The sequence below is a fragment of the Pseudophryne corroboree genome, chromosome 1 (genome assembly GCF_028390025.1).
Source record: "Pseudophryne corroboree isolate aPseCor3 chromosome 1, aPseCor3.hap2, whole genome shotgun sequence".
Taxonomy (NCBI): Eukaryota; Metazoa; Chordata; class Amphibia; order Anura; family Myobatrachidae; genus Pseudophryne; species Pseudophryne corroboree.
This window is the reverse complement of record NC_086444.1, coordinates 152,738,765-152,743,318: the sequence shown is the minus strand read 5'-3', so window position 1 is coordinate 152,743,318 and position 4,554 is coordinate 152,738,765. Positions and strand designations below refer to the sequence as shown.

The 4,554-nt window shown below is 38.9% G+C and overlaps 1 pseudogene; it reads right to left on the bottom strand.

Moving 5' to 3' along the window:
• Window positions 1-3,793: 3,793 nt before the first annotated feature.
• Window positions 3,794-3,912, bottom strand: LOC134951608 (5S ribosomal RNA; annotated as a pseudogene).
• Between the last annotated feature and the right edge of the window lie 642 nt (window positions 3,913-4,554).

Sequence of the window (4,554 nt, the reverse complement as noted above, 5' to 3'; positions counted from 1 at the left end):
CCCCTTAATGGCAGCCCTGCCAGTGATGTCAATGAATGTCACCAGAGCTCTGCTCGGAATTTCTTCCACTATGAAATTGTGGTGGTGGAAACTGCTCTGATGATGAAAGCCCTCCTCCGGCAGACATCAGTTGGGGATACATGTGTCAAAATGAAGAATAGGGTGAAGGATACTTGAATGGAGGAATGTTCCCCCACCATTCTCCCCATGTCACATATGAGAGGGAAGCCCAAGTACTAGTCTTGCAGACACGTCCATTAAATTCATAAAATGGTGTTGACCAGGTCAAGAACTTTACAAATCACAAGGGAGGAAATGTGTTCCTTATAACCAAAAAAAAACAAAAAACAACCCACCCTAACTGAAGTAAAACAGGAATGATTTTTAAACTGAAGCACTTGGGATGAGACTGTCATCATCAGGTACACTAAGAACCAAGATGCTTAACCAGGTTGCTGTGGGGGTTACAAATTTCTGACTGCATTCAATAAAATCTATACCTGCTCCACCTACTCCAGGGTTCATAAAGACACAGAAAGAAAAGTTTGTTTTGTCAAGAAACATTTGCTGTAACATAGAAAGTATATTTATATACCAAAACTGTAGATGTATTGCGTCATTGCTATCCACTTGTCAAACAGGAAGTGTTAGTTACACAGTAAGGTTTGGTTACACAGGAAGTACTGCTGCAGCCATTGTCCAGTATGACTTGCAAGCAGTAAAGAGTAAGACACACTTCTGCAGTCCTGATGTGCACACAGACCACTGTACAAAATCAATTGCCTTCTCCTAGTGTGATCATGCTGACTTTATAGGCCTTCAAGTGTATGAGCATATTGATAAACAAAATTATGCATTGTTCTGCAATATAAACATAGTCCAAAACTCTATATGGGTTAACAAAATGTAATTCAGTTAAGTGTAATGTAAAAGTCATATTGATATTGTTGGAGGATGACTCTATTTAACTGTAACTAATTTAACTTTATTTGTCTATCTTATCTCTATTCTTGCTATTCTACTGTATGTGTAGGATGAATGCAACTCAATTGATGGACTGTAAAGGCCAGTACTCACTGGCCGATGCGGGAGAGATGTGTGCTGAGCGAACCGCTCAGCACACATCTCTCCCGCCGCTCAGCACAGCGCAATGTGTGCTGAGCGTGCGGGGGGAGATGGGTGGGACGCTCATTTCACCCAGCGGGTGAAATGATCGACCCGCTAGATTGGCCTGCACGGCAGGCCAATCTAGCACCAGCGATAGCGATGCGCGGGGCTGCGCATCGCTATCGCTGTAGGGGGTACACATGGAGCAATCAGGCTTAAAATCTAAGCAATCTAGTCAGATTGCTTAGATTTTAAGCAGCGATCGTTCCGTGAGTACCCCCCCCTTAATACTAACACCCCTCCCATATTTCTTTTTGTTTGTTACTTTGCTTATTTTTTTCATTTGTTTCAATTATTGAATAACTATAAAAGTTGCTTTTTTCTACTGCACTTTAGAAGTGCAATTTGCAATACTTACAGTGCGATTATTGAGTTTATCTGTAATGTGTTCTCTCTTATTGTCATACCTTGATATACTGTTTAATTATCCTTCATTTACAGCAATTGTATTCTGAAAATGTTGTTTTTCAGTCTCCATGATGAAGTCTTAACAGGAAGAAATGCGTTGGAATCTGTGGACACCTTCCTTACTTGGAATCTACATTTAATCTAATTATTGGGTCAATGCCACATAAGCTGTTTTTATTTAGATTTGATGCATGACTTTTATCTTTTGCTTTTATTTGGCTAAATAAACTTGTGTTTTGCATTTTCAGTTGTTGGCCTGTATTTATCTGTTTTACGCATATCTCTCTATTTGGATGAGAGGGGCTGGCAGTTACCTACTAAAGTTCCAGATATACAGATTGCATAATTTCAGTATATCTTTGACAAAAGTTTGCTTTATAAATTAACTTGCACTTGCAATCAGCACCAAATTCATCTAAACTACTAGACCTAGTTGCAGAGCATAGCTAGACCTATGGGGACCCCATATAAACATTTTCACAGGCCTCCTCAGATTCACGGGTTTCACTTGTGTATGGGTTGATATTTTAAACTACTTTTTGATGCCATTTTGCTCCTGTATAACTTCATTTTATATATGTATAACTTCATTGCTTTATATTAGAGATGAGCGGGTTTGGGTTTTACTCGGATTTACTCGGTTCTCTAAATGGCATCTTATTGGCTATCCAAAACATGAGACATCCGTGAGCCAATAAGATGCCATTTTGAGAACCGAATAAATCAGAGTAAAACCGAACCCGCTCATCTCTACTTTATATATGTACTTTTTAATAGGATAAATGCTTTTGCAGATCTATAGGCACCAGTTAGAAATATAGCTCCACAGCTGTCTTTCACCTTTGACATAGTGCGAAGGACATAGTAAGTGTGCAGTGTACCCAGCTTTTAGGCTGGCTGATTATAATAAATATATGTTCCTATTATCAGTATCTCAGATGGAAACTGTATAGTAAGCTGTTTGGGGTATTGTGTTTATAAGTGAGTGAAAGGGGAAACTTGTCATGTCTAAGATAAATTATCTTAAGTGAACGACTACTGCACTCAGCTTCACAGACACTGAAAGTAATATCTTTTAAGACACTGTTAACGTATTCATTCAGGAGGGCTATAAAGCCTAGAAACTTACACATAGCAGATCAGTTCCAGTTGAAGTTAGTTCTGTCTGCAAGGGAACTAGCCTTCTACAAATCCCCTCCAGATTTTAGCTTGCGGTGAAGTTATAAGACGGGACCCTGGAGAATAGACTGGACTTCATTATTTAAACTAATTAAGTGATGACTGTCATCTAAGACAGATAAGAGCTGAGTATTCTAATTTGTTCTTGCTATTATTGTAGCTGAGTATAACTAGTTATGTACTGGCATGTTTTCATTGTTATAACTTAGATAAATGCTTATTCTTTTTTAAATGTCCTGCGTCAGTCTCCATATTTAACACATTATTTACCAGAACCTGGTCGCTTGAGTTTTTCAACCGACAACAAATTTGGCATCACTGTCTCTCTTCTGTGCAGATGCATGTCTGGCCACCCCTTAGCCTTATTGCACATGCGGTTCTCAGGAAGGGTTGTCACAACAACCATTGTTCACTGCTTGTGTTACACTGCAGACATTGCTTGGTATCAAATGGTTAGAAGGAAGAAAAAAGAAAGACTCTGTGTTGGGGCACACTTGAAATGATGAAAAATATTAAAACTTAACTTTCAATTACGTCAAGTAAAAAAAGGGTTTATACACAGAAAGACACAAAAAAGTTAAAAGTTTTCACCTCCACATCCAATATGCTATTAAATGCTATTGAATAATTATGTTCTAGGAGGTCATTAGAACATAAACACTGGAGTGTGCCGGGGTGAAAATATTAAAAGTGAAATCTCTGTGGATATCCAAAAAGGGATATGTGTTGGACTATAGGCACACTTACAATCATATGAACTTTATTGTTGTCCAATATATGGTGCTTTTTGGTCCTAAACGTGGATATTCAACAGGTATATGTAAGGGAACAGGGGTACAAGTACAGTAATGAGGACTATATTGATGTCCAATAAATGGTACCTTCTGTTCCAAAATCCCTGGTATGACTAGGATGGCTGCATATTAGTCTGAAAATCAGTAAATATGAGCTAAGTGCTAGTCTATGTGGACAGAAAAAGAGAGCAGGTAAAGTCAGAGGTTTCTCCAGCACTTCTGCTTTTTGTCTTAAGTGGGGAGTGTGCTTACTGCACCCAATATTCCCTAGTGGTCTCCCATCTAGGTACTGATCAGGCTTCTCACTGCTTTGTTTCCAAGATCAGACGAGATTGGACGTGATCAGTGAAATTTGGCAGTAAAGTTCCCCATTCAGCAAATGAGAGTGTGTGGTTAATGACAATTACCCAGAATAAGAGTACTTCTGCTGTCCAATGAGTATGCACAGGTTCTCTGTTACACAGGCATTGTAGAGGTTAATTAACTGGCATTGGATGAGAGAGTACTGGAAAAAAAAAGAAGAATCATAGATAAAAGAATAGGTTAAGTTCCTCATCTTCTGCTGTCCACTGTCATATAAAGTCTTATAGCGGACAGTGGATGAGAGAGGTGTGCTGTTTCAAGCCACTGCCTGGTGAAACGGCCATCTGTGACCCATGTGGAGCTGAACGGTGCACAGTTCAGCCCACATAACTTTCATTCCTGGTATCGTATATACCCATATGGGCCCACAGTAATTTAAAAAGATTTTTTTGCTGCTGAGTTCTGAGTTGACTTTTATACATAGCCCAGTATCTTGGAACCTTTCTAGGGTTCACAGTAATTTTGAAACTTTTTGCTTCTGAGCTCTGCGCTAATCTGTATACATAGCCCAGTTTCTTGGAACTTTCCTAACAGTTTATTATTACCTGTTTTTTTTCCACACAGTAAGTGTATTATTGAGAGCTATTTTTACTTTATCTGACATCAGCTATTGGTACAGTCTATATTACAGCACCTGTATCTT